Here is a 15,679-nt window from a genome sequence, read left to right as displayed (position 1 = left end):
CATCTACCATGGGGCAGAGATTGAAGCAAGCACCCTCCCCAGAGAGGAGAGAAAGTTGGTGCAAAGAACCAACTTCCATGATCTGGATGGACCAGAGTTGAATTTGTTGTATAGCTGTACACATATTTTGTCAAGATTTTTAGCTGATCAGCCTTTAATGGAGGCCAGTGAAGTTTTTATCCCTTGCTAAGCTAAATCTGTTCCTTCTCTGCCAGAGGAGAGCAAGGAACACACAGGTAGTTCTCTGTAGGATAAAAGTGAAGGGTTTTCCTACCTGGGTTAAAATTACAAAACAAGCCCCCTTTTCTGTATATGTGCATCTTTTGCATGATTGTGGAGGGGTGGGGTGATATTATTTATTTATTTACTTTAACATCTTTATTGGAGTATAATTGCTTTACATGGTGTGTTAGTTTCTGCTTTATAACAAAGTGAATCAGCTATACATATACATATACCCCCATATCTCCTCCCTCTTGCGTCTCTCTCCCACCCTCCCTATCCTACCCCTCTAGGTGGACACAAAGCACTGAGCTGATCTCCCTGTGCTATGCGGCTGCTTCCCACTAGCTATCTATTTTACATTTGGTAGTGTATATATGTCCATGCCACTCTCTCACTTCGTCCCAGCTTACCCTTCCCCTTGTCCTCAACTCCATTCTGTGTCTTTATTCCTGTCCTACCCCTAGGTTCTTCAGAAACATTTTTTTTTTTTAGATTCCATATATATGTGTTAGAATACGATATTTGTTTTTCTCTTTCTGACTTACTTCACTCTGTATGACAGACTCTAGGTCCATCCACCTCACTACAAATAACTCAATTTCGTTTCTTTTTATGACTGAGTAATATTCCATTGTATATATGTGCCACATCTTCTTTATTCATTCATCTGTCGATGGACAATTAACTGGCTTCCATGTCCTGGCTATTTTAAATAGAGCTGCAGTGAACATTGTGGTACATGACTCTTTTTGAATTATGGTTTTCTCAGGGTATATGCCCAGTAGTGGGATTGCTGGGTCATATGGTAGTTCTACCTTTGGTTTTTTAAGGAACCTCCATACTGTTCTCCATAGTGGCTGTATGAATTTACATTCCCACCAACAGTGCAAGAGGGTTCCCTTTTCTCCACACCCTCTCCAGCATTTATTATTTGTAGATTTTTTGATGATGGCCATTCTGACTGGTGTGAGGTGATACCTCATTGCAGTTTTGATTTGCATTTCTCTAATGATTAGTGACGTTAAGCATCCTTTCATGTGTTTGTTGGCAATCTGTATATCTTCTTTGGAGAAATGTCTATTTAGGTCTTCTGCCCATTTTTGGATTGGGTTGTTTTTTTGATATTGAGCTGCATGGGCTGCCTGTATATTTTGGAGATTAAATCTTCCTCAGTTGCTTCATTTGCAAATATTTTCTCCCATTCTGAGGGTCGTCTTTTCGTCTTGTTTATGGTTTCCTTTGCTGTGCAAAAGCTTTTAAGTTTCATTAGGTCCCATTTGTTTATTTTTGTTTTTATTTCCATTTCTCTAGGAGGTGGGTCAAAAAGGATCTTGCTGTGATATATGTCATAGAGTGTTCTGCCTATGTTTTCCTCTGAGAGTTTTACAGTGTCTGGCCTTACATTTAGGTCTTTAATCCATTTTGAGTTTATTTTTGTGTATGGTGTTAGGGAGTGTTCTAATTTCATTCTTTTACATGTAGCTGTCCAGTTTCCCAGCACCACTTATTGAAGAGGCTGTCCTTTCTCCATTCTATATTCTTACCTCGTTTATCAAAGATAAGGTGACCAAGATAAGGTGCATGGGTTTATCTCTGGGCTTTCTATCCTGTTCCATTTATCTATATTTCTGTTTTTGTGCCAGTACCATACTCTCTTGATTACTGTAGCTTTGGAGTATAGTCTGAAGTCCAGGAGCCTGATTCGTCCAGCTCAGTTTTTCTTTCTCAAGATTGCTTAGGCTATTCGGGGTCTTTTGTGTTTCCATACAAATTGTGAAATTTTTTGTTCTAGTTCTGTGAAAAATGCCATTGGTAGTTTGATAGGGATTGCATTGAAGCAGTAGATTGCTTTGGGTAGTATAGTCATTTTCACAATGTTGATTTTTCCAATCCAAGGCCATAGTATATCTCTCCATCTGTTTGTATCATCTTTAATTTCTTTCATCAGTGTCTTATAGTTTTCTGCATACTGGTTTTTTGTGTCCTTAGGTAGGTTTATTCCTAGGTATTTTATTCTTTTTGTTGCAGTGGTAAATGGGAGTGTTTCCTTAATTTCTCTTTCAGATTTTTCATCATTAGTGTATAGGAATGCAAGAGATTTCTGTGCATTAATTTTGTATCCTGTTACTTTACCAAATTCATTGATTAACTCTAGTAGTTTTCTGGTAGCATCTTTAGGATTCTCTATGTATAGTATCATGTCATCTGCAGACAGTGACAGTTTTACTTCTTGTTTTCTGATTTGGATTCATTTTATTTCTTTTTCTTCTCTGATTGCTATGGCTAAAACTTCTAAAACTATGTTGAATAATAGTGGTGAGAGTGGGCAACCTTGCCTTGTTCCTGATCTTAGTGGAAATGGTTTCAGTTTTTCACCATTGAGGACAATGTTGGCTGTGGTTTTGTCATATATGGCCTTTATTATGTTGAGGTAAGTTCCCTCTATACCTACTTTCTGGAGAGTTATTATCATAAATGGGTGCTGAATTTTGTTGAAAGCTTTTTCTGCATCTATTGAGATGATAATATGGTTTTTCTTCTTCAATTTTTTAATATGGTGTTTCACATTGATTGATTTGCATATACTGAAGAATTCTTGCAACCCTGGAATAAACCCCACTTGATCATGGTGTATGATCCTTTTAATGTGCTGTTGGATTCTGTTTGCTAGTATTTTGTTGAGGATTTTTTCATCTATGTTCATCAGTGATATTGGTCTGTAGTTTTCTTTTTTTGTGACATCTTTTTCTGGTTTTGGTATCAGGGTGATGGTGGCCTCATAGAATGCATTTGGGAGTGTTCCTCCCTCTGCTGTATTTTTGAAGAGTCTGAGAAGGATAGGTGTTACCTCTTCTCTAAATGTTTGATAGAATTCGCCTGTGAATCCATCTGTTCCTGGGCTTTCATTTGTTGGAAGGTTTTTAATCACAGTTTCAATTTCAGTGCTTGTTATTGGTCTTTTTATTTCTTCCTGGTTCAGTCTTGGGAGGTGGTGCTTTTATAAGAATTTGTCCATTTCTTCCAGGTTGTCAATTTTATTGGCCTATAGTTGCTTGTAGTAATCTCTCATGATCCTTTGTATTTATGCAGTGTCAGTTGTTACTTCTACTTTTTCATTTCTAATTCTGTTGATTTGAGTCTTCTCCCTGTTTTTCTTGATGAGTCTGGCTAATGGTTTATCAAGTTTATCTTCTCAAAGAACCAGCTTTTAGTTCTATTGATCTTTGCTATTGTTTTCTTCATTTCTTTTTCATTTATTTCTGATCTGATCTTTATGATTTCTTTCCTTCTGCTAACTTTGGGGCTTTTTTGTTCTTTCTCTAATTGTTTTAGGTGTAAGGTTAGGTTGTTTATTTGAGGTGTTTCTTGTTTCTTGAGGTAGGATTGTATTGCTATAAACGTCCCTCTTAGAACTGCTTTTGCTGTATCCCATAGGTTTTGGGTCATCGTGTTTTCATTGTCATTTGTTTCTAGGTATTTTTTGATTTCCTCTTTGATTTCTTCAGTGATCTCTTGGTTATTTAGTAGTGTATTGTTTAGCCTTCATGTCTTGGTATTTTTCACAGGTTTTTTCCTGTAATTGATATCTAGTCTCATAGTGTTGTGGTCAGAAAAGATACTTGATATGATTTCAATTTTCTTAAATTTACCAAGGCTTGATTTGTGACCCAAGATATGATCTATCCTGGAGAATGTTCCATGAGCACTTGAGAAGAAAGTGTGTTCTGTTGTTTTTGGATGGAATGTCATGTAAATATCAATTAAGTCCATCTTGTTTAATGTGTCATTTAAAGCTTGTGTTTCCTTATTTATTTTCATTTTGGATGATCTGTCCATTGGTGAAAGTGGGGTGTTAAAGTCCCCTACTATGATTGTGTTACTGTCGATTTCTTCTTTTATGGCTGTTAGCACTTGCCTTATGTATTGAGGTGCTCCTATGTTGAGTGCATAAACATTTACAATTGTTATATCTTCTTCTTGGATTGATCCCTTGATCATTATGTAATGTCCTTCTTTGTCTCTTGTAATAGTCTGTTTAAAGTCTATTTTGTCTGGTATGATAATTGCTACTCCAGTTTTCTTTTGATTTCCATTTGCATGAAATATCTTTTTCCATCCCCTCACTTTCAGTCTGTATGTGTCCCTAGGTCTGAAGTGGGTGTCTTGTAGACAGCATATATATGGTTCTTGTGTTTGTATCCATTCAGCCAGTCTATGTCTTTTGGTTGGAGCATTTAATCCATTTACATTTAAGGTAATTATTGGTATGTATGTTCCTATTACCATTTTCTTAATTGTTTTGGGTTTGTTATTGTAGATCTTTTCCTTCTCTTGTGTTTCCTGCCTAGAGAAGTTCCTCTAGCATTTGTTGTAATGCTGGTTTGGTGGTGCTGAATTCGCTTAGCTTTTGCTTGTCTGTAAAAGTTTTAATTTCTCTGTCGAATCTGAATGAAATCCTTGCTGGGTAGAGTAATCTTGGTTGTAGGTTTTTCTCTTTCATCACTTTAAGTATGTCCTGCCACTTCCTTCTGGCTTGTAGAGTTTCTGCTGAAAGATCAGCTTTTAACCTTATGGGGATTCCCTTGTATGTTATTTGTTGCTTTTCCCTTGCTGCTTTTAATATTTTTTCTTTTTATTTAATTTTTGATAGTTTGATTATTATGTGTCTTGGCTTGTTTATCCTTGGATTTATCCTATATGGGACACTCTGTTCTTCCTGGACTTCATTGACTATTTCCTTTCCCATATTAAGGAAGTTTTCAACTATCATCTCTTCAAATATTTTCTCTTTCCCTTTCTTTTTCTCTTCTTCTGCTGGGACCCCTATAATTCGAATGTTGGTGCATTTAATGTTGTCCCAGAGGTCTCTGAGACTATCCTCAATTCTTTTAATTCATTTTTCTTTATTCTGCTCTGTGGTAGTTATTTCCACTCTTTTATCTTCCTGGCCACTTATCCGTTTTTCTGCCTCAGTTATTCTGCTATTGATTCCTTCCAGAGAATTTTAAATTTCATTTATTGTGTTTTTCATCATTATTTGTTTGCTCTTTAGTTGTTCTAGGTCCTTGTTAAACGTTTTGTTCTGTTTTCTCCATTGTATTTCCATGATTTTGGATCATCTTTACTATCATTACTCTGAATTCTTTTTCAGGTAGACTGCCTATTTCCTCTTCATTTGTTAGGTCTGGTGTGTTTTGACCCTGCTCCTTCATCTGCTGTGTGTTTCTCTGCCTTCTCATTTTTCTTAACTTACTGTGTTTGGGGTCTCCTTTTTGCAGACTGCATGTTCGTAGTTCCCATTGTTTATGGTGTCTGCCCCCAGTGGGTAAGGTTGGTTCAGTGGGTTGTGTATGCTTCCTGGTGGAGGGGACTGGTGCCTGTGCTCAGTGGATGAGGCTGGATCTTGTCTTTCTCGTGGGCAGGACCACGTCCAGTGGTGTGTTTGGTGGTGTCTGTGAACTTATTATGATTTTAAGCAGCCTCTCTGCTAATGGGTGGGGTTGTGTTCCTGTCTTGCTAGTTGTTTGGCATAGGGTGTCCACCACTGTAGCTTGCTGGTCATTGAGTGGAGCTGGGTCTTTGCGTTGAGATGGAGTTCTCTGAGAGAGTTTTTGCCGTTTGACATTATGTGGGGCTGGGAGGTCTCTGGTGGACCAATGTCCTGACCTTGGCTCTCACACCTCAGAGGCTCAGGCCTGACACCCGGCTGGAGCACCAAGACCCTGTCAGCCACAAGGCAACAATAGCTCTGTCAATATGTCTTCATCAACCAAATGAGCAAAGCCAATGTGGGACCCGGGACCACTCACTTGGTGGAAGGAATCCCAGGTTCAGGGAGGGGACAGGCAGAGTACAGGTAATATCTGGATATTGCCTGACACTTTACAGACTGTTCTCAATGGATTTCCCTTCTTTGCTGAGCTTCAAAGCTTCCAAGATCTTGGCAGCTGGGAAGTGAAAGGCAGAGGTAGGGAGCACAGGGCAGGAGCAGCTCCTGGACGTGTGCCCACTGAAGTGGCTGCCTGAGGGACCCCGGGGTGATATTATTAAATGTTTCCTCTGTGGAGGTTGCAAGCCAAGGGCCTGCTTCTATGGGTAGATGAGGTCTCTCCTGAGGCCCGTCGATCAATCACTCACAAAAGAGTGATTTCTTGTCCTTAGATAAGAGATGTGAAAGAAACAACTCTATTTCTCCCTCTAGATCTTCCTATTGACTTTGAGACTTCCAGATGCTTTTGAAGGTGCTTCCAAGGGGCAGTGATCAGACATGGCTTCTGTCCTATAAGGACAGGCAAGTGGGGACCCAGAAAAGGGCTATGGTATCCTGGTAATAAAATGTTACAAGCTGAAATTAAGTTCTACCCCATAAGCCGAATAGTCTAGTTTATCTATCCATACTTCTCCTAATTTATTTCCGTTTTGTTTTCCTTTAATCAGTTCCTGTCTGAATGTCTGACTTCAGCTGCACTGCAGGTTACAAAGGTAAAGACTATGATCAGAGTGGAATAGGCAGAAAAGAACTACACCCACATCTTAGAACAAAATTAGGATCAGGGTGAGAGTTACAAATATAGTAGGGATAAATAGGGTAAAATCACCCAAAAGAAGACCATAAAATCTACCTGCTCCTATTCAACAAATGATTCAGTTTCCTTATACCAACCCTGGAAAATTTTCGTCTTCTTTTACATAGAAGGAAAAAATACCTATTACTTCTAGAGCCACAATACCATGTAAGTTTACAATTATAGAAAGTTTCTTAAATAGGAACACCAGGGCACTGTAATTTAATATATTTCCAGTTTATTTGGACATATACAGTAACATAATGGAAGAAACAACTCCAGTACTATTTGTTAGTCTATAAAGAACTAAGGAAAATAATGGCTAAAATTTTGTTTAAAACAAAGTAATTATTTTAAATATTGTAAAATAACAAATAAAAAGCTTTTTAATGAGTTCATCATGTTTGGGGTATGTTAAATGTTATTTTTCAATTATTTGATTAGAATAAAAAATCAAGTTTCAGTGCAGTTATTCCATTATTATAAATGAGAGCTAGAGTTACCGTTGGCTTTGGCCAAGTTCTCTTTAAAAAATAATCCTCTAATGCACTATAAATTACTATAAATTCCTCTATAATTAATACTTGAGGATGCAGAATTGTATGCATTCATTATATTCAAGTAAATTACAGCATATTATATATAAATTCCCCTTGCTGTTATTGTTTTTGAAAGGGAAGAAAAAACAGCTAACGTCTTGCTATACTGGGTTTTTAACTCTACCTTCTATGCAAACATGCACAGATTTTTTTTTTAATGAAATGAAAACAAAATAGGTATTTTCTGGTCTAATGAGCTATTTCCATCAAAATAAATTCCCCAAATGGAAGTATTACAAGGCTCATGCTAAGCATAACAATAATGCTTTGCGCATTTTCAGAGGCATGGCAATCCCCCAGTAATATATGAACTTTGAGAGCCAAGCCTACAGCTGCAGCAAATGTTCTAACAAGTGTATTCTTCACTTCTAATCAGAGCGGCACCCAGGAGCCCTCCAAACAAGCAACGTGAATAAAAGCTTGAGGGAAAAGAGAAGTTCGACCACAGTGGAATCTCCCACTGCTTGAAATAACAGGCGCTTTCAGTGCGTCGGGTTTTATTATCTGTTACATAACGTCTCAAGTTTAGTTATTTCAGTAAGAGAGGAGGATTTACAGGTGGATTTTATTCAGGTTATTCACAAAATATACTGCCCAAAATATGGAATGTCATGATGAAGGCAAACAAAGATGGCACAGAATAAACAAAGTAGTATTCTTTATCTGATCGACTACCCAAACCTACCTCCTATCCAGTGTCGTTGTAAGGATCAAATGAAACAATATATTCAAACACTTAGGAAACATTCTGGAAATATGGTTAAAACCAGAGCTGGTTAGACATCAGAATAGTGTTCTTGGGGGATGAGTAGTCACTGGAAGGGGCATGCAAGAATTTCTAGGTGCTTACAGCATTCTTTTTTTTTTAAATCTTGATGACAATTACATGCGTTTATTTAGTTTGTAAAGATTCAGTGCAGTGTACACAAAAGCATGCATATTTTATCTTGATTATTTTTCAGTTAAATTTTTCTTAAAAACATGGTTAATGTCAATTGTGTCAAACTCAAATGCCTACAGGGGCTAGTCCAGACATATACACGAATATGCAGGATGGGCTGGCCTCCTTTGAATGAATAAATGAATGTCCCATCTAAAGGGACATATTATTCAGCCCCATCCTTTGTGGCAGCTGGAACTCAGAGGCCCTTTTGTGCCAGACTTTCAAGAAAAGATGCAAATTTAGAATTTGCATTTGGAAAATCACTACTTTTAAATGTAAGCAACCATTCAAAATGTTTAAAGCTCCATAAAGCTCTCAGGGGCAAGGAGGCTAGTTGTTCTTGAACTCAGCATTTTCAGCACTGAGAATCGGTCCTGAGGTACAAGCCATCAAGCATGATGTAGCAAAAATTGGGAGTCAAGGTAATAGCCCCCAGTGATCAGTTATACAACCAATTTCCTGGAGAATATTGCCCAATCTCTTTGTCAATGGCTCTGCCAGTATTATGATAAATGGAAAATCTTTGTACCTAGGCTTGTGGGCTACTGCTGGACGAGAAGACATGACAGGTGACACTAGATGGCACCCCATCCTACCCACAAAGAGCTGTGTTTTTAACTTTTGTTTTTGTAAATTTTGTGTCATTTGGAAATATTATTCAAAGGGTTATCATACAAAAGGATATTGTCAAGTGTCATTATTGTCTCAACAGTGCCTGCATTCTAATGGGAAATAAGCTTGACCTTTGAAATGATAAGGATGTAAATTAGAAACTGAAAAGAAAGAAAATAAAAAGCTGATTCTGTAGTATATCCAGGGCTTAATTATGACAAAGGGAATTAGTGGAAGGCTAGACCCTCACATGGGAAGGCCTCAGGAGCATGTTTGAAGAACCTAGTAGAACAGATCTTTGCCACCCCTTGTGGAGATCAGAAAGAGCTAATTTCTGTAGCTGTGGATATCACAGTTCCACCCTTTCCTGCCCTATCCCTCCCAGACCCTCTGTGTGCAGTGCTCAAGATGATGGAACTTTCTGCATTCGGTGCCAATTTTTGGTTAGATTTGTTTTCCGTAAAACCATTGTGTACGCATCAGTCATTTCAATGTTTTATTTATTTAAGGTGTGAGAGTTTGAACTTTCACAACTATTAAAACAATCCTTTGAAGATAAGCCTAAACGGAAAAAAAAAAAAAAAGTGCATGTAGGCCAAATAAAATAAGCCTACTTTGTTGACCATAATTACTGTTAATCTTTGAGAAGATGCAAACATTCCAGGCTCCCTTCTCTAGTTATACATTTTCCCCTTCCACTTCCCTCAATAAAGTGGAGAAGGGCTGAAGAGAACTACAGACACAGGTCATTCATGTTACCTTCTTTCCCTACTTTTAAGACCAAAGTGACCCTCACTGTGTTTCACAAAGATATACTTACTGTGGAATAAAAACATACTGCATATTTATGTCAATAACATACAGAGATGTTTCATTTATGACGTAAATTTTTAAAAATAAATTTATTTGAATTTATATATTTTTTAAACCATAGTAATGTACGGCAAAGAGTTACACGTAGAAGAAATTAGACATATCACCACACACTTTGGATGTATAGCCATTTTATTTTAGCCAGAGTGTACTGACAAAATAAAGGAAAGGCACATCCAGCAGGCACAGTTTTGCTGTTTCCTGAGGGCAGCTGACTTTCAGGGGATTCTGCTCAACAATAGTTTTTTCCAGTTCAAAACTGAGAATTTCCAGAGGGAAGGGTGGGTGAGAGTCCGTCCCATGCTGTAGAATCAGTAAAAGAAGGTTCTGTCAGCCAGTGGAGCTTGTGCAAATACCAAGTAGGTATTTGGCCAGGAGAGAAACAAAGTAGTTAAGCTCACGAAGGAGAAGTATCTACCGTGAGGTCCTGTTTGAAAACAGCAGAAAAAAAACAAAAATCACGGTAGGGAAAAAAAAAAAAAAAAGACGATTAGAAAATCGTGAAATATGAGGGAGTGCACAGGTTTTCCAGAAGGACAGGAAGCCCTAGTAATAAAAGGAACAAGCAAACATTGAGTTACTGCTGAAGGAAGTCTGGAAGCCTCTGCAATATGCAAAGCAACACGGACTGAACTATTCCCCAAAGAAGCAGCAGCTAAGTTAGACCTTCAACATAGACTGCCTGGGGAACTTTAGAAGAAGATGGCAGAACACAGACAAAAGGAGACTAAAGATAGACTGAGACACACACTGATCAAAACTAGTAAAACATTATAAACACTCAGGGAAGAAAATACTGATAAAAAAATTCATTTTTACTATTATTTACAAATGTCCTATTTCCAAAAGGATTTGGTACCACTAAAATTCAACACATATAAATTTTACCACAATTATTTGTAGTTTGTTTTAGATTTTAAATTGAGCTGTAAAATCTGGTTAAAATATTCTGTGCATTGAGGTAGTTAATGATCATTCCTTTCCATTGAAAGCTTCAGGAATTGTTTGAAGGTGACATATCTGCAGTGATCAGGCTCATTGATCACTTATTCTGGTGATCCTATTCTGGTGGAGACAGTATAAATGGAGATAGATACTCACATGCGATAAGTATAGACAATGGCATCAAAAATTGCAACTGGAAATCAAACCTGTTGCAGACCTCATTTGGCAAGAATTAGGTCTGATAGGCAAATTAATAATAACAATGCTGTATAAACATTCATTGAGCATTTACAATATTATAAGCAGAATGTATTTGTGAGTCACTGAGTTGAATCTAGGGCCAGACTAAGTTTGTTTCCTGATTCTATTACCTATTAGCTATGGTCGAGGTATATTCTCTGTCTCAGTGTTTCCCTCTTTATCTGGTGAATAGTAATGGCATCCACCTTAGAAGATTGTTATGAAGAATTTAAATGGGTTAGTACAATACATGTAAGGAGCTTAAAACAGTGTCTGGTAACAATATGTGCCCCAAAAAACCACACAGCATGTAACTGAGTCAGGATGGGGACCCAGGAAAAGTGGGCACTAATTATGTAACATTTGTATCAGTGGTACTAATAACCTTTTTATAGCGTTTTGTTTTTAATGTATATTATCTTATTGATCCTAAAGCACAACTGTGAGAAAGGTAGTACATGCAGCATTGACTTAAATCCTGTTATTTTCAGTCTCGTATCAACAATTTGATCTATAAACCTTAACTTTGTTTTCCTAGTATTATTATTTTATTGTACTCAGCTTTGATAAGGAAACATATTCATTTTGATAACAGGACAGAATCAAGACCTATTTTTGTTTGATGTTGAAGAGTAGTGGAAAGTAGTAAGTTAGGTGCTACTCCAGTAGAAGCTCAGAAGAGTGCTCAGTGAAAAAAACCCAGTACCAGCCACTGAGGATAAAAAAATAAGTTAGACGTGGCCCCTGTCCTGAAAACTCACAGGCTAGTTGGGTAGAGAGACATGTAAACAAATAATGAGAGCACGATGGGACTCTGGCCATAACAGAAATGGGCCATGGGGACACACAAGGGAAAACAGTATGCGCAGCCCAGTGGGTGTGGTTAGCAAAGCCTTCACAGAGAAGGCTGCACCTGAGCTGGGCTCTAAAAGAGACGAAACTTGCCAGATGGAGAGAGATGAGAAGGATGGATCAGGAAGAGGGAATTGCATGAACCATAGCACAGAGCATGATGGTAGATGGTGTTTGGGGAAAATAGTAAGTGAAAGACTTTCCACGGGTCTCCCTTTTCTGCACGACCTGCAAGCTAATGAGACTTGAGCAGCTTTCACAGATGTGGAGGGAAGTATGACATTGTGAGTGGGACCATTTGAGCTAATTCAGTATTTCTGTTGCTTCTACACCTGAACGTATAGTAGGAGTTGATAGGATATAAGCTTGTGCTTCTCCATCCCAAAGTGCCTGTGGGGAGTCTTCTGATTAGGAAGAGCTGTAAGTAGAGAAATGCTGTTATCTCTGGAGCCCCGCAGATCTCATGATCTCTTTGAGCTTTAAGTCTCTGTGACTGATGATTTAGCCAATGAGAGCCTCTGGCAAAGTGTGGTAAACTCCCTGACATGACTAACAGGTACATTCTGTTAAAAATCAGATATTACTTTCCACTAGGTTCCTATTGAAACTGATCGCCTAACCTGAGGAGGCCTTATAACTCCCTGGTCTGATATTAGCTTTTGGGGGTGGGCCAGCTTAGGTTCAATGACTCACAAGATGGAAAGAACCCAACAGGCCTTCTTTGTCAGATAGAAATGTTGTAGCCAAGAACAGAGCAGTCTGGCTACAGCATATCAGCTTTAGATGAAACAGTGGCAACTCTCCCTCTCTTGGGGGATACTTCTTTCCCACTCTGCCACCTGAACCACAGCTGCTGACTCAGTGGGTCTCTCGATTCACAGAGATCGTCCTAAATGCCTAAGCCTGCTTCCCTGATGGTTTGGCTAGCCTGGATCTTCATTTGCCCACCGAACTGCTGGAGCTGTTCAGCTCATCACCCGTGATTGCAGAACTGAAATAGATTTGGTCGTTCCGCTCAGCAGGCACAATGCAAAGCTGTTCTCGTCGCTACTCCCCTTGATGAATCGTGTTAATATATTTTTACTGATTCTTGGGCTGTTGCCAATATTTGGTCTGCCAGTTGGAAAACTACAGACTAGGAGATAAAAGATACTCCTCTCTGAGGCTGTGAACTGTGGAAAAAAATCGTGGCTTTTGATCAAACTGTCTGTGCCATTCCTGTAGATGCTTACCAGAAGTACTAGTTCTCTGAGACCGACTGGAATCAAGTTGCTGATAGAGCCTGAAAGACCTAGATTATCATGACTGCAATGGATCCATCATCTTAATGGGAATGGAAACGTCCACAGTCATAGACTAAGCACAAAGTGAAAGATGCTGTTTTCAGACACAGGTGCTCCCACAGCATAGCAGACTGTGGCTCTTGCCCAGAGTTGATCCAATTGTCTCATGGTGAGAGAGGACACATTGCAAGGGGCATTGCATGCTCTCATTGTAGCAGATTACTTCATCACAACTCTGATTGCCCTCTTGGGGCTATTGTTGCTACCTCACCATTGTCGACGCTTTTTTAGTTATGGTATTGATGTGCTTGTCAGATCACTTGATTCTGCCTCTACCATATGGTCCTTGAAATCATCTGCGTCATATTTTTTGCTTTTCAAACAATTTATATTTTGACAGTGCTTTACCTTTTATTAGAAAAACTACCCAACAGTGGGCTTATATTCCAGATATTTGAAAGACCTTCCATTCATCCACAGGATCTGATATTATTGAGCATTGGAAAGACTTCCTCAAATGTCAAGTCAAAAGAATTTCTAACTCTGCCCCCTTTACTGCCTTTGTCTACACTGTTACCAAGGCAGTTTGGTCACTGAAGCTGGTTGTCTCAGAAAGGGATCTTTTCTGCTCATCTGCTTCATGAGTAATGAGCAGGTCAAAAAAGCTGGGGAGGGCTTCCCTGGTGGCGCAGTGGTTAAGAATCCGCCTGCCAATACAGGGGACACGGGGTCGAGCCGTGGTCTGGGAAGATCCCACATGCCGTGGAGCAACTAAGCCTGTGTGCCACAACTACTGAGCCTGCGCTCTAGAGCCCGCGTGCCACAACTACTGAAGCCTGCGCACCTAGAGCCCGTGCTCCGCAACAAGAGAAGCTGCCGCAATGAGAAGCCCAAACACCGCAACAAAAAGCAGCCCCCGCTCGCCACTACTAGAGAAAGCCTGCGCACAGCAATTAATGTCTCCCTCCAGAGCAAAAGCTGTCCATTATAAAATACTAATAACCCTAAGCCCAGAGTTTTTCTCCTGTAATGTGACATGGAGGAAGAAACTTTCCTCTCCCCTTCTAGGTTCTTGTGGCTGGTCTAAGAATTAGATTGACATGAGACAGATAACCGGAAAAAAAAAAACAAGCAAAAGTTTAATAACATGTATATGTGACAGAGACCCAGGAAAACTGAGTAACTCGCCAAAATGGCTGAGACCCTCACCTTAAATATCATCTTCGGCTAAAGACAAAAGAGGAGGTTGGGACTTCAAAGGGGAGGGAGGCAATTCACATGGAGATGGAAAAGCAAATGTTTGGTAAACAAAGGTTTGCTGGGCTAAGCAGAGACAATGGGACAGAGAGTGGACTCATCTCCACGAGTTAACCCCACCACACTTCGTGCAGATTGACTGCAAATGTCTCTGGCGATTGTTATATTCCTGCAATAGGTCCTCTGTCTAAATTCTTCAGGCATTTAGGAGGAAGGTCAAAGTTTCTTCCTGAGTCTTTCGGGCCTTGATTATTTTTAGCTCAAAATAATCTTCATGCCAAAGAGACATTTTAGAGAGGCAAGCTTTGTTTCCCTATAAATGCAACCCATTGCGTGTGCAGTTGTCACCCAGTCCTGTGAGTCACTATGTGGTAATTGGGGCTTTGGGAACCAACGCAAGAAACACACAAACAAAATAAAACAAAACACACTCACATTCTGACTACTGCTCCTCTGTGAGTAATAAACTCCTTTGTCTCTGACCCATGAATCTCTTGTCTTTTGACAAAACTCATGAAACTACTATAGGTAAACTTGTTAGCTTACAAATAGGGTAAAACCTCAAAATTTCAAAGCTCTTGACAGTACATAAATCCAGGTGGACAGAAGCATTACTATTTAGGAACAAAGTAGCAAGGCATGAGGCTGGTAAAAAAGATTAGAGCTGGATTGTGAAAAGCCTTATTTTCCATGCTATGATGTTTGGAATTTTTCTTTAAGTAACAGGGCGTCATGAATATATTGTTCAGTAGACTGGCAGTTAGGAGGAGAGATTGGGTAAAGGAAGATTGGTGCTCAGAAACTTGTTAGCAGGCATCTGACAGTCAAGAGATGACAATGACATTTCCAAAAATATTAGATATGGGAATGGAAAGGAACAGAACCTTTCAAGAGCCATTTTAGAAGTAAGCTCATGTAACTTGGCTTCCAACTGAATGTGAGAGATGAAGTAAAGGAGGATTCCAGTATAACTATGGAATTTTCAGTTATGGGTCTGTCTAGATTTACAAACAAGTTGGATTTATAATGTATGGTGGTCAAAGAACAGAAGTTAAAACTCATGAAAATGATTGATAGGAAGAATGACTTAAAATAGTTGCCTAAAATTTTAAAGGCATGAACATTTTTTTAATTGAAGTATAGTTGATTTACAGTGTTGTGTTAATTTCTGCTGTACAGCAAAGTGATTCAGTTATACATATATATACCTTCTTCTTCATATTCTTTTCCATTCTGGTTTCTCACAGGATATTGAATACAGTTCCCTGTGCTATATGGTAGGAA

Source organism: Eubalaena glacialis, chromosome 8 (genome assembly GCF_028564815.1).
Source record: "Eubalaena glacialis isolate mEubGla1 chromosome 8, mEubGla1.1.hap2.+ XY, whole genome shotgun sequence".
In the NCBI taxonomy this organism is placed as follows: domain Eukaryota; kingdom Metazoa; phylum Chordata; class Mammalia; order Artiodactyla; family Balaenidae; genus Eubalaena; species Eubalaena glacialis.
This window is presented reverse-complemented; position numbering follows the sequence as displayed.